At 46.4% G+C, this 15,349-nt stretch overlaps 1 long non-coding RNA gene across 2 annotated transcripts; it reads right to left on the bottom strand.

Moving 5' to 3' along the window:
* Positions 1-9,193: 9,193 nt before the first annotated feature.
* On the bottom strand, positions 9,194-12,349 carry LOC142782201 (uncharacterized). 2 transcript variants are annotated; one of them, XR_012888399.1, is made up of 4 exons: positions 12,125-12,349; positions 11,080-11,158; positions 10,826-10,886; positions 9,194-9,488 (listed from the first exon to the last, which is right to left on the bottom strand). It is a non-coding gene; the product is annotated as an uncharacterized LOC142782201 (long non-coding RNA). The 2 variants fall into 2 exon arrangements; XR_012888398.1 differs by lacking the exon at positions 10,826-10,886.
* Positions 12,350-15,349: the final 3,000 nt, after the last annotated feature.

Below are 15,349 nucleotides of genomic sequence, written 5' to 3'. Positions count from 1 at the left end.
ACAGAAGCTCTTCGGTAACGAACATTACCCCGGGTACAGGCTCTTGATGTACTAGAGCAGTACACTGAAAGGCACTTTCACGGCAAATCCGTACATCGGACCACGAGCAGAAATTGTCATTGGGTTAAAACTGACACTAGAATCTATAGACTCGTGCAGTCTGGATGATGTTTCATCACAGGAAATAAGCGAAATGGTGACAAGTAGCACACTGAGCAAAGAGGAAGAAAAAGCATTCTGCAAGAAAAAGTGGAAACGACGGTGTTACAATCGCGTGTCCAACCAGATGCGCTAGTTTGACTGGTTGAGGTGGTGGTGGTGAAAACATTTAATAACCATTAAATGGTTACAGAGAGGTGATTGGGTTGGGGCCTTATTGGCCTCCTACCCTCACAGCACTAGGTGGAACCCCTATTCCGGGGCTCCATTGGCAAGCAATGCCGCCCGCGCACGTTGAACCAGAGCCTCTTGGGCCTTCAGGTCTTGACAGCCGAGCAGGGCCGCCTCCCAGTCCTCTCTCGTGGGATTGGGGTTGGGGGGGATAGATGGATTAGACTGGCACGCCCAGACGATGTGAAAGGTGTCAGCCACCTCACCACAGAACTGGCACGTGCCATCAAAGGATGAATTGAAATGTTTTAGCACCGCCGGGCACAGTACAGTATTGGTAAACAGTTTTAAAAGGAGGCGCTCGTCAGCGCGATGCAGTCCCTTACAAGGGTCTGGATAGCGCCGGTGCTCCTCCTTGTAGTAATTGGTAATATCTTTGAATGAAAGGGCCGAATTGTCTGATTGCGAGTAGGCTTCCAAAGACAGGGAGATAGCCCGGGAAGAGAGTGCGCGGGCGGCCTGATCGGCCTGTTCGTTACCCCTGAGTCCTTGGTGACCGGGTGCCCAAACCAGATTTCGCGGAGTTGGATTAACGTATCGGCAGCTAGGTTCCAGTATGCGCTGAGCAAGCGGTGAAGCCCACCCTAGCTGATAGTTCCGACAGGCCCCTCGTGAGTCGGTGATGATATGTTTAGAAGAGGGATAGGTGAGAGCCAGAGCGATGGCAACCTCCTCCGCGTGTGTTGCGCTGTAGGCTTTGAAAGTGAGCCCGTTTACGGTGTTTGCGTTGTGTATGACTGCGGCAGTATACCACCCCCCATAGTGCGGGCCGGCAACGTCCACGTAGCACACGTGTTCCTCTTGACCAAAGTGTCGCTGCAACGCTTCCGCGCGCGCCTGGCGGCGACCACTGTGGTTTTCTTTGGACATGTTGCGGGGAAGGGGTCGGTCCCGGAGGGCGCGTCTCCAAGGTTCTGGCACTCTCACCCTTTCCTCAATATAGTAATCGTGTTTGATGTGTATTCGGTCCAAGAGGCGGCGACCGGAATGGGTCTGTGCAAGGCGCGTGTATTGGTTAACGAGGTGGGCTTCTCGAAGTTCCCGGTAGGTATTCACCACGCCTAGGGCCAGAAGTCTCTGATTGGACGTGGTGATAGGGAGGTCGAGAGCCCGCTTGATAACTTTACGGTGGATGACCTCGAGTTGATCATCCTCGTGTTTGCGTAGGTGCAAGTAGGGAGTCGAGTAGAGTATTCTACTCGTTACGAAAGCATGGGCAAGCCGCATTGCATCCCTGCTTCGTAATCCGCCCCGCTTGTTGGAGACCCGGCGGACCATACGGCCCACCTGGTCTCCCACCGTGCGAAGTTTGGCTATTGTGGTGTCGGCCTTGCGTTGGTGGTGTATGAAGAGGCCAAGGACGCGGATCTCCTTGGCCTCACGGATCGGTCCCGAGGGAAGACTGATATGGAGCTGAGTTGTGTACTGGTTGAGAAGATGGAGTGCATAACCTACGCGTGACCGGTAGGGAAATTGGAGAGTCGTTTCAAATGGCCGCTGTCGAAACTTCGGCAAGAGAAGACGGCACAACATGCTATATTTCAGTGTTAGGTGGCGAAAGGCGTCTGGTACATGGTACAACGCCTCTTTGGCTTTCACACAGTGCGCAAGGCAACAGAAGCTGGGCTGTTTGCAAGACTTGTTTTACAGTGACGTTGTACGTACCGTGGCGGCGACGTTGTTTAGCTGAAGTACGGCACAAGCCTCGTAGATGCGCCTATCCTGCTCTCCAAAAAATATGGCTCATTGTGTGGAAGTACCTCGATCGGCAGCTGGAAACACACGGTGAAGAGGCTTTCCTTCGACGATGGCTCACACTGTTCTTCAGAGTAAGGGAGGGACAGCTGAAGTTTCCAGTTGTTCCGTACTATAGCCACGTGCCCACTCCTGGTCGCATGCATACCTGGTATTTTATGAAATGTTATTAACTCGATTCATTTTAATTTTCCTTGTACTTGTACCATTCGGATACTCAGTGATAAATTAGATTTTGGTATTCATTCGTAAGATACATACACTGTTTTTACTTTTTTGATGTTTCTTTTGTGCATATACATACAAGTACAATAAAACTTTCCTTTGTCGATCCCCCATGCCAACAGCTAATCCAAGGAGGTTTAAAAAAATTGCTGCAGTGGAAGCTCCCGAAATGTCTTGCCAGCAGAAGTGAAGCCAGCTTTTGCCCTACCAAGGTGTCGGAAACATGCTCTTTTCTGGTAGGGCCCACTAAGAGATCAAGAGTCTTTGATATGTTAGTCTAAATGCTAAGTTAATTCTTAATTAGAAGAGAGCTGTTACCGACGAAATAACACACAGAAACGAGTATAGGTGGTTGAATCTCCGAAGAACTTAGCCTCCAGTTAGAGGCTTACTAAGGAAAACTAGTAACACTTAGGCGCACTTGGAGCGCTATGTGACCCCTAGTAAGATGGTCGCCACAGCCGCCATCTTGCCATAGGCACGGCTTCATTTCTGGGCAATAATTTACACTCCATCAATTTTTTTTAAAAACCTTCTTGAGCTCAGCATGCCCCTTAGTAAGATGACTGCCGTAGCCACCATCTTACGGTGGGTACGGCTTCACTCGTGGGCGATAATTTCCACTCCAGCGATTTTTTAAAACCACCTTGGTTGGTACCGATTCATGTCTGCTCATCCATCACAATGTAAGATAGGCCTGCCAACCTCGACCAGAGGGCGATATGACGCATGCGCGTTTCAGCGCGTTCGGCGTCCCTCCGTCACAAAAAGAGGAAGACGCAGTGTTGCCTGGGTAACGCATCGCCGCGAAATGCAGCATCTCGCATTTCATTCCGGTTGCCGTCGGGCCACGCCGACGGACGCTGGTAGTGCCGGTCGCGCCTGGCGTCAAACTATAAAGTGCTCACGTTTTGCTAACGTAGCGTCGCTGTGCTCAGTGTGCTCGTGCGTCAACGCTACATCCGAGTATATTGGGCCCTTCATGATGCACTCGCGGCCGTTTTGCTAGTTCCACATATACCAACTTTGGTGTTACGTGACGTCAATGGATGACGAAAGTATATGACTGGTGAAAACATGATAATTCTGACATGCGTGTCATGTAAGAACATGACAACATACCACGCTCATAGCGTGCTTGTGGCCGTTTTGCTAGCTCTACATACACTAAGTATGGTATCACATGACGTGAATAGATGACGAAGGTAAACGACACATGCAAACATGATAATCATGACACGGAAGTCATGTACGGCATCATTTACCTCCATCTCACATTCTGCTGACTTTAAGGTGACATATAAACTTTTCTCGTTCGTGCTTCGCATGTCATCGATTCCCACTGTACATGGGGTCTGCCAATTTTTATATACTTTTTTCTTGTAGTTATTAGAGTCCAACGCCAGGGGCGTCAGTGTTTTTTTGTTTTTTTTAAGATACGAGTGCATTTGGTCGTTGCTAAAAAAAAACAGGTGTGAGTTTGTCCCCATGGTGTCCATTTCTTTTTTTGTCCGTGCGTGTGTGTTGCGCAGCCAGCCGTAAATATAATAAGCGACTCGTTCGTGTACAGGACGAGATCCTACGCTCCATATCCTCCGTGTTGGTTGGCCTAATCGCGCTCAAGTCACCGCTGAGCCGCCGCCTCTGCTTGTGGTTCCTGTGCCTGACGGGAGTGCGCGTGAGCCGGGTGCTCCTCGGCGTCATGCTACTCGTGTTCCTCGTGTCCATGCTTGTGGACTCCACGATGACCACGGGAATACTGGCCGGCTTCGTGGATCCCCTCATCTTCGAAATCTACGCGAACAATCTGCGCATGCGATATGCCGAGCACGTCCGCGGTGGCCTCAAGGTGCGCGTCCTTGCAGTGTTTCGCTTTGCGTTCACGCTAGAACATAAACCGCCCCGAGTTCGTAGGCTTCATAATGCCCCAATGCGCACATTAAGCGTCACTGGCTAAGAAAGACTGCTTCTGGTATAATTCGTGTGGTTTTAAACTGCAAGTAATAGCGTAAAAAATTACACATACACACGAGAGAAACGCAAGAACTGGTGGTATACTACCAACTGTTTCTTCAGTGATCATGCGCTTCCAAAAGACATATGCTAAAGCCAGACATGAATCCAGATACGGGGCATAGGACGGGTAAACCAAGGTAACCAGAGTACGCGAATTGATCGCAGCGGCAGTTGGGGGAGTAATATAGAACTTTAGTGATATTGAATGCGAGCTTCGCTTTACACAAATTGGGATAACAGTCTCGCTTACGCACGAAGGTGATGATCTTTTACCACCGCAACAAACGCGGGCTGTTTGAAGAGAGTGCGAGAGAAAACATCTCATATATATAAAACCAAAGCATGGGGGAGGTTCCAGGTTCCCCATGATGATCTCGGCGACCAACCGGCCCGGTTGAACCAAGACGTTAGCTTTTCCAATGTGCAACGGCAACTTTTTTTCACCTCTTCGCATTGCAGTTATCGCAAAGATATTGTGGCATAATTTTAAAGCGCCACTTATTAGGTGTGGAACCCATAACTGGGCCTAGCTGCCGTGTGCTCTGATGGTAGGTCGTCGCTTGGCGTAACGCAGGCACAACAACATACAGCGTAGCCAAATACCGAGCGCGGGCTCGAGCCAAAGGGAAGTATTTTGTTTTTCGAGTGCCTTCGTGAGGGGCACCAATATATTGGTGCCCACGTGTGGCTGCCCGTATGGCACGTATAGAACTGCGTATGGCAGCTCGAGTCCCTATAGGAACTCGAGCTGCCATACGCAGTCGTCGCTGGCCATGATGCTAGCGCAAATGCAAGTAAAAATTGAAAAAGAGGAAGCTAGCGCAACGATTTAAAGAAAGGAAAAATTGAAATAAAAAAGAGTAGAACGAAACAAGCAAGAAAAAAGGGGAACAAGAAAGAAAAAAAGGAGGCTACGCTCTTCTCTCAAGCTTCGCGCCTGAGGGCGAAACGCCTTTCCTAACTCTTTTTTTTTAACGCTTGCGAACGTTTGTTGTTGCGTGAATGAGAACAATAACTCGTGCTACGTGCATTAAAGAAATATTCATCGCTGTCATTGTGTGCATTTCTGTGAGTACACTAACGCACATGGTTGTGACGTAGGAAGCGGACGACACCCTGACGGAGGTAGACTTTGTGTTCAAGGACCCAGCCAAGCAGCGCCACGTGGTGTCCGGTGAGGCACGTATGGACGACACCGTACAGGAAGTGGCGCAGGAGGTCGAGTCAGTGTTCACCTTGGACTCGGAAGAAAACGTCCGCGAGATGGTTATGGTCATGGATCGTGACCAGGTACGTTTCGCCGCCCGGATTCAACGGACATGGGGCTTAATGTCACACTTGGTGCTAAGTCATCATTGGCCACTGCAGCGTCATTAGCATCACCTCAAAGTTTGTTCATCATTCTATTTACATTTTAAAGAACTAAACATTTAAAACTCGATGTAAAACGTCAGGTGTCCGCAAAAAACCCTCCACGCCGTTGTTTTTCAGCCGCCGCGATGAGTTTGCCCGCCGCGCGACGGCAAACCTGACTGTGCACACCGAGGGGGGGGGGGGGGGGGGCGCACAGCCAGGTTTGCATATTAGTTCTAACACTGGAGTTTGAATATATATATATATATATATATATATATATATATATATATATATATATATATATATATATATATATATATATATATATATATATATATATATATATATATATATATATATATATATATATATATATATATATATATATATATATAAAATAAGGGAGAGAAGTGTATACCTAAGGGCTCGTATTTTCGTGTTTTAACACAATATTAATGAGATATAACAGACAGTAATGCCAAGGAATGTACAGCGGAAGTTATTAGAACCAATAGAATGTAAATAAGAAGAAAGAAGAAAGAAAAGTGGATGAAAAAATTACCAGCTGTGAGCAGAATATATATATATATATATATATATATATATATATATATATATATATATATATATATATATATATATATATATATATATATAGACGTAGCGAGGAAGGAACCGCACTGGCTCCGTAGTGAAAACGGAAGCGAGAAAGCACGACGTACGAGGAAACACTTTTATTAATCACATGCGTTTTGGCTGGTGGGCCAGCCATCCGTGCTAACCCACCACACCTCAACAGGTCGGCATAGGAATGGGGAATAAAAGACATAGGAAGGATAAGATTGGGAAGAGAGAAAAGTGAGGGTCATTCGAGCTGCTTCCCGCAACGTACTCATAAGCCCCCACGCGCCCCGCGCAGCCGACAAGGAAAGCCCCCAAGGCGGCCGGTGAAGTATCGTCGCCGCAACAAGGAAGACAAACGAGCGGGATTGGCGCGTTGCAGAGAGCGCGTGAAGCACTCGCCGAAGTGCGTAACCTCTTCACGGGAAAAATTGAGGTCCGTAGCACTCACTAATAGGAGCCCCGCAGACCTCGATGGGGTGGCGCTAAAGTTCCTTCAGGTCACAAGCGTTCAAAAAGTGAGGTCTCGAAGAAAGAGATATATCACCTTCCAAGGGGCAGCGTGTGCTTGCTTGCTTGCATGATGTGTGACAGGTTATGGTCCGACGCTACTCTGTCTACTACGTCAAAGAAAGACCTACAGCTAGAGAGGACACGATAAGCTCCTAAGATAATCCAGCTTCGCTGTTTGTTAAGCTTCACGCGGCTAGTGCGAACTCCCCCCCCCCCCCCCCTCCATGTTTTTTCGAACTCAATGGTCAATTTAATACTCTTGCGCAAATTTTTGGTTTTTTTTTTGAGCGCGCGCATTTCGTTAAGCATTCACTTCATTTTCTTGTTCTGTTAAAGTTAAATTAACCCTGCAATGGTTTCGACGGTGAAGCGAGTCGTAAGAATCATTTGCAAATCGATTTAAGCTATCTACGTCAAGTGTACATCTTGTTACAAGACTTTACACATGCGTATCACTACAGGTCGCAGCATCGAGGACCCTCAGTTGTAAATTGACGATCTCTGCGGTAACTACGTGGCGCTCGTCTTTCCTTTTTACAGCAGGACGAAGCACGAAATCTTCCAGATTTGCCGACCGCACTTCCGGAGAATCCGGAGATGCGGCGCGAGCAGCTTTCCGAGACGTTGCGCTCATTTGGCATCGACCTGCAAAAGATGGGACTGAAGCTTGAGCTACAGGACACCGTGAGTGGGCTGCTGATGTCATCGCCCATTTTACTGACTGCGCATAGTGAATTGGTTATTGTAAAGCTGGTAAACGACACTGGTGTCTGAGCAATGCATGTGCGTGCGCCTCCGCTTCCGGGGTGCAGGCACCTTTTGAAAGACACCATGCCGTCTGGTGGCCATATTGGTTCGAAAGTCTCGGGTGGCACGCAAAGGCTAGCGCGGGAACAGCGGTGTAAACACGTTCTTCTTGACGTGTTGTTGATCGAGATCTGTTCTATTGCCACTAAGACAGGCTGCTCTGTGCCTTTGTGTACTGGTTCACACGCGAAAGGCCAGAGAATGTTTCGCTTCCCTCGTAGTGAGCGAAGAAAAATGTCACAGCTTTGCCGCTAAGGCTAAGCAATGAATTCGATAGCAACAATTTGAAAGGTCACGCGAAAAATGGAAAGCAGATCGAAACGTGCCCCGCGTTTCTCACGCACGAATTACGCACGAAACGTACTCACAGGTACGGGTGCACGTGAATTAGCGTCTCATTTGTTACTTCGCTGAGTCTCAAAAGCACGCGCTTTTCGCGAATGGAGACTGCAATGATTGCAGTGACCTGTGTGCGCCCGGTAACTACAGCAGAATCATTCCACGTAAAGCCCGAGGCAAGCCAAGCCGTATGAGCCTCCCCTCCTCGCCTTCGCGAGACAAGGACATGCGAGGGAGCGTCGCTCCCCTTCTCTAAGCGGGGCAAAGTACGCGGAGATTACAGCGGGCGCCGCTGCGCGATGTGGCGACGTGCGCTCGTTGCGCCATATTTCTGGTGATGCCAAAAACGCAGCAGCAATAAGTGGTAGATATAAATAGCTTGCCGTTTGAACGGTGAAGAACATTCGCTGGGGTGGTTCAGAGGTTGACGCCTCGCTTTCACGACTCAGAGGTCCCACTTTCGATTCCGCGCGCTGGAGTGCTTTTTTTTCTGGATTTTTTTTCTTTTTTGCGTTTTCATATATAAGTACGTATACATATACAGTGCATGACGCTGACGACGGCGGTAAAATCTAGCTGAGAGAATCCATATAATTGATCGCAATAAAAAAAAGGAAGCACAAGGGAAATGCGACCGATGTCATCCGACCAACAGCACCAACATATACGAGGTTAGTAGATAACAGGTCCAGCATGTGCCCGTGCATTTTTGATCGCTGTGAGTGAGCATACTGCACTCTAAGCCAAAACGGAGCAACAGGGGTATAGGGGTTGCTCCTTTCAGGGAGCAATTGCATTGCCACTCCCATTACTCTCCTAAACGGAGTAACTGCAGAGGGAGGAACCGTTGCTCTCCTTTCAGTTCCTCCTTCGGGGGATGAACAGTTGCTCCCTCCAGTTCCTCCCTGCAGACCAACAGTTACTCCCACCAGTTGCTCCCTGCCGACCAACCATTACTTCCACCAGTTGCTCTTCTAAGAGCAACAGTTACTCTTTACCGTTCCTCCCACGTGTTCGCAGTTACTCTCTGAAAACCAACTGCACATGCTTGCAGTTACTCCTTGGGGAAATGAGTATTTATCTCGAGTATGCTTGTCACACGCTTAACACATGGCGAGAGCTCTTTGGAAGAGCACTGCTTGGGTGCTTCTAACACAAAAAGTGGACAATATTGAAAGGAAAATAAATGCTTTATTGTTCTTTTTATGAGGCGACGTGTGACCACACGTAAAAGTAGACTTCGCCACACCACAGCCAGCACTAAACAAACACCATAATACATCAAAGGTTTTCTGCGTCATCCGTGGAAAAACAATCTTGAATTTCTAGCATCGGGCAGTCTGTGTCATCATTGGTGAGAGAAGGGCAACTTCTCCAATTCTGAAGAACTCAAGTTTCGCAGCTGGTGTTTCCATCAGGCTAGCGCAGCAGAACGTCACCGCAGGCATATGTGAAGCATCTCATTGCTGCAAGAAAAAAAAAATAGAAGTGTGAGGTTAAACATGCCAGAATCAATTCATAACAATGAGTCACACACACTGCAGCAGCGCTTACATTCTAGGATGTCTACTGAAAAACGAAATGTGAAAAAAGGAAGGTTCGGCCAAACGTTACTTGGCAAGCCATATAAATGCTGATGTGGTAGACGCTCTTCACATGATGTCTCAGACAGCAATATTCTGGAAGAAAATGTGCAGCACCTCAACAAGGCATATTTTTAGCAGTTGAAGATGCCCTTAGGTTCAGTTAACTTGTTTCCTATACACAGCTGAGTGACATTTCTATGAGCCCATTCACCAATGGGCATTCTAAATGAGGTCATGTGTGTGGCAAATAACACGTACTGTCCGCTCATGTTAAAATACTTATTTAGCTCGTGCACATAGTTGCTCTCGATTCTACTGTTCTATCATACGCTGCTGCGTCTTGAATTGTGCAATACCTGTAGGCACAAGCCAAGCATGCAAAGCCTGCTTGAAAGCAACCATTTGCAGAGGCTACATGATAATCTTCAGTATATTTCTTTGTACCTGACGCAAACGGCTGGACAAAACTATAGACAAATAAATGTAGACCGTGCAACCTTCAAAAAATGCTTTAAATTTAGAAAACTAGGGTGCATTTGTTCACTCGGTTGACGAGTCACAGCCACGAGATATGTAAACGAAGCAATATATCTTAAGGCATGCACAGATATTCTGATTCTTTGTTTGACAGTGTCACAGATAGCTTGCCAATGCATATATATTTGAGAGCAACAAGATGTGAAGCTTTAATGAGTTCAACGTCTTGTTGGTTCACAGCCAAACAGGTTACTGCTTGTTAGACAAATTTGAATAAGCACACCATGGTTTCCAAAAAAAAGCATTATTAGAAGTTAGCTCCCGGTGTGAATGTCTGCCTATTTATTTTGTACTGCCTTCTACATGTGCCACAAAGACATTTGTTGAGGATTTGCTACCAGTCAAGCCAAGATCGCATACTTGGTCAATGTGATGGAAATACAAACATTAGAAACACTGCCACCTCTAGTAAGAGCATAACACTTCAGTATCTTGGACTAGCAAAGAGGTGCACAAGAAAGTTAAGCCCACTCTTGCGGAACTTTGAACGCGAATATTTCAGAGTGGGGGAGGTCAACATGCTGTGGCACTTTTAAACCCACGAAACATCTGCAGAAAACAGGGTAAAGGCAAGTCAAGAAACGCTGTTATGAAGGCCTGCGCATGGACAGCTTTGTGAATCTAGGCCCAAGTGTTATGCTTTGTGCAAGCCAAAATCCATGTAAATAGGGAAAGCATACTTTTAGGAGTACCAGCGTAAACAAATCTTGGCAGTTGGCTTTTTAGTACAAACAGCAATCCCTGCAATTAAAACAAAAACATTTTATCTTAACGGTAACAGTGTGAGCACACACACGGGCCAGCGGAGCCACGTCGAATTGTCAGTGCCAGTGTAACCATGTGGCATAATGAACTATTCTCTGGCCAACACATGCACAGTTTGCCCCTAAAAAGCGATGCTTTCATATACGTAGTACAAAAAGTCTGCACTTACCAAAATTCACTTGCTTTCTGTACTTTAGCATCGTTGGGAGCATCTTTATCTGCAGTATAACCAAATTTGTGTCATATCCCTGAAAAAAAAAGTAAAAGACATGCATCAAATATTGTTTCATTTGGTAGCAGTGAAGTCAGGTTAAGAACAGCCAAGTGGGAATCAGCCTAATTATGTGCATGCGGCAAATCCCAAACGGCGTTATTGAGGTTGTCGAAATTTTCGTCGATTGGTATTAACGTCGATATGTGACTTCAACGGCATGCCAAGTTTTCACAGCGCATAAAGATTTCATGATGCAGAATAATGACAGCACTAACGAGAACATACAGCATTTATGATTGTCTTTTACAGTATTCAGTTTTGCTAAGGTTTTGCATCACTAAAAAAATCTGAAAGATTTGGGTCATTCCTCCTCCAATTGTTCTGTCAATATGTAAACTGCTCGCTTGATGGTGCGCTTATAAAATAGTACGTTCAGCGCAGAGGTGAAGCAAGTGACGCAGTGATGTGGGCAGTTTTTTTTTTTAGGCGTGCGGGGAGGGGGAGGGGGTCCGCTTATCTGAATAGGCCGGGCAAGCAAATATGGTCGTCAATTTGGGCTCCCTACGCCCGGCCTAAAAAAATTCTGTGCGCAACCGCCTGGCTATGCCAGTGAAGTGATGCGACAATGATTTGTTCACTTACTGATTTACATACACTTCACATCTCTAAAAAATGCGGCCCAAGGCCCCAACACTCAGCCGTTAACATTACATAAAGCCAATGGTAGAAAAGTGCCAGTATGAATGCAGCTACAACCCCGCCCCAATGTTTTTTCAAGCGAGGTAGTGTTGCGGAAATGAACTTTTAACTGCAAAAGTACACTGGCACTGCAGTGGTGACAGGGGAAGCAAGAGGGTAAGCAGGCGGTAATAGAGGTAATTTAGTCCAATACGGCTAGCAATGGATACGGTGAATAAGAGCAAATCATTTCTCTTTCAATAGCGCAACCACTCAACAATGTATTGTAAGAGCATTAAATGTTGCTGGAAATGCCACTCACCTGCACGCTGATGCATGCTCGGTCCTTTGTCCGACGAGCGAACAGGCTTGCAGATAGCTGAAGACGTGTTTACGATGTGTTTGTTCCACCCAGCAGCAAAATCCACAACTACTTCGCGCTCCATAAAGATAAATATACACTAACCTTCATCACGAATAAGTAGAAACGCAAATCTGCGACACACACACACGATCAAAACATAGCTCATAAGCTCGCACGTCCATGTGCTCGCCAACCACAGACCATATGAAAATGAGTAAGTAGTGCGAATGCGAACCTAGTTCCGCCGAAAAAAAAAAAAAAAAACGTCGAGTAGTGGCAGCACAGGCGTCAGCGCAATAATTTCAGTGTGTTCTCCTAATACAATTATAAAAAAAAACTGAGGTACACTAAAACTCATAAATAAATATAAAAAGTTGAGTGTAATTTTTATTTAGTGCCAGTCAACATAAACACTGAATAAAAATTACTTTGTAACTTACATCGTTTGCTACACTAGCGCCACACTTGTCGTGCGGGCGCGGATGGCGCAGATTTGTCATTCTGCCCTCAAACTACACGGTGAAGCGTGCTACTAAGTGTATGGCTGATGAAAAGCGCGTCTGGGTCCGCTTTTTTTTTTTCTTCTCCGATATATCTGGGCGGGGGGGGGGGGCTTTTTATGCACGTGTTTCGGTGCTTGATCGACTTTGACGCCCTTACTTCGCGGACGAACGGCGTGTCTAGGCTTTTTTTATCGTTGTTTTGCACGTGTTTCGGCGTTCGGTCCGCTTTGACGTGCAAACTCTCCATTCTGCTGCTGCGTGTGTTAGGTATTTGCCGTACTGTATTCTCAGGCCTTCTGTGTTCAGCCAGCGCTGCTATCTTATTATCTACGGATGCTAAAATAAATCACTGTTTTGGTTTGGTGAAGTTTGGCACACAGAACAAACAATAATCTGGCCCATGAATATCAATGTGGGCGGCATGCATATTTGTGTGCGGTGTCCTGCCGGGGAGTAACCGTTGCGTGACGAGAGCATTTACAGCGGTTCCTCCTTCCGTTGCTCCCTTACAAACTTAAGACGAATACAGTTGCTCCCCCATTCTCGAACAAGTCGGCCATCTTGTTCCGCTTGGTCTTTTCGGAGAGTAACAGTCGGTCTGAAGGAGTAAAAACAGCCGTTGCTCCCATTTTGGCCATTTTTGGCTTAGAGCTTAACATGTTAAAGAATTGAAAGATGGGTTGTTGGTGCGAATGCATTTTTGGTTACAACGGGAAAACGACAAAGACGGTGCTCGGTTGGGTCTCTTCTGTCTTCCGCCTTCGTCGCTTTCACGCGGTAACTAAAATGCTAGGAAATAAATCCTTGCTTCAGGATAGAAGGGTGGGCTAGTTGGTATAGTTCATATTTATTCGTTCGGCGTAGTGGGAGCACGGGACCAGTTGTTAGCGCTCGTGCTGTGTGCCTCTTTGTCTTTTGTGTGTGTTCCCGCGCTCCGAGTTCGCTGAATGAAAATCCTTGTTTGTCTAATCGCATAATCATAGCGGGAAACTGCACTGACACACAGGATGTCAAGCTTTGCGTTAAGCCGTGCGCAGTGAATAGATGCCTCGGCTACATTGCCGATAAGCTTGGTCAAGACAAGTTAGTCACAATCAATACTGATTTGTACTCATTGATACCAAATTAGCCGCCGGATTAAACCAGGGTATGTGTATAAATATATCATAGCATATCCACAGAGTGAATGAGGATGAGTGGGGCGAAGCGTCCATCCATCCGTCTGTTCATCCGTGCATGCGTCCGTGCGTAAGAGCTCCATGACCAGGTTATGTATGTCATGGCCTATACGACATGCATGACAAGGTTTTCGCGTTCTGATCATCTATCTCTTATCATGTCGTGTAAATTTTGGTACTCAACAAGTTAGTAGAACCGATATTAGAGCTCCATGACAGGGTCATATATGTCATGGCGTCATGACATGCATGACATTTTAAATGCGAAGCATTTTTAGCGAACTTCGGCGACTTTGAGGGTATCTATCTATCTATCTATCTATCTATCTATCTATCTATCTATCTATCTATCTATCTATCTATCTATCTATCTATCTATCTATCCCCTTACATTTCAGTGGTCTCGTGGTCACCCTTTTAACTTGACGTGAACCAAAATTAGCATGGGAAGGTAAGATGGTTTCACGGATATGGTGCGCTCGTCAAGACATGAATAATGTCACAATCCCGACGCGTACGTCGTCAAACACCTGCCACCAGACAGGGGCACATGCCCACGGGCGGGTATCTGCCGCTGGTATGCGGATATGGGTCATAAGTTATTGACACTTAGTATCTACCCAGGAACGACGATAACACTCAAGGGCGCATTTAACGCGCGAGCGTTAACAAATACCCGACATTGGTAGCGTCAACCCGACAAATGAAAAAATGAACGTCAGGGTCGCAGCTGTAATCGAACTCAAGCATCCTGCTTGTGAATGAAGCATTTTACCGCACAGCTAGCCCAGGTCTCGGAACTACTTCTCAAATAGACGCTAATCTTCGTGAAACGTCAATATTGGTTGCAGTGCTGCCTACGCAATTTTACACACATTACATATGTACAGCTTTTATACACTCGTCACGTCGGGTTAACGTCGATTGGGGTTACTTGTCATGCGCTGATGTTGATTTATGGAGCATTGTACTGGGCCAGTACACTCGCGAGCATCAACGCTTCGTATCACCTTCTGGTGTTGCTAATAGGCATGTTACAGTTGGCATCGGTGCGCAAGAGTGAACAACTGGTTACATAAACATGTGCAACTCTTCAACATATGTCTGTGCATGCAACATTTGTAATTATATATAGCGTCACTTCATGACGTGTCGCTCAATAAAAAAATGGCAAGACACTCACCTTGCATCCGCATGCTTCTCATAACGTCGATTCCCAGGTACGTGAGATCTGCCGTTTTTTTTTTTGTGTTATGACCCCTCATTTTTTTATATTGCACTGTTATCATACACTGTCCATTTTGGCATGCATAAAGTAAAAAAAAAAACAGCCGTTAAAACATTATGACTGTGTCATGTTTGTCATGGTGCACATGGCATGCGTGACAAAATTTCCGCGTTATGACCAGTCATTCATGTTATCCATATGCACCTATTGCGCCGTGTCAATTTTGGCGCACATTCAGTTAATAAAGCGGCCCTAAGAGTTCCATGACCGGGTT

The sequence above is a fragment of the Rhipicephalus microplus genome, chromosome 2, assembly GCF_043290135.1.
Source record: "Rhipicephalus microplus isolate Deutch F79 chromosome 2, USDA_Rmic, whole genome shotgun sequence".
NCBI lineage: Eukaryota > Metazoa > Arthropoda > Arachnida > Ixodida > Ixodidae > Rhipicephalus > Rhipicephalus microplus.
Note: the sequence above shows the minus strand (reverse complement) of the source record. Positions and strands in the feature narration are given on the sequence as shown.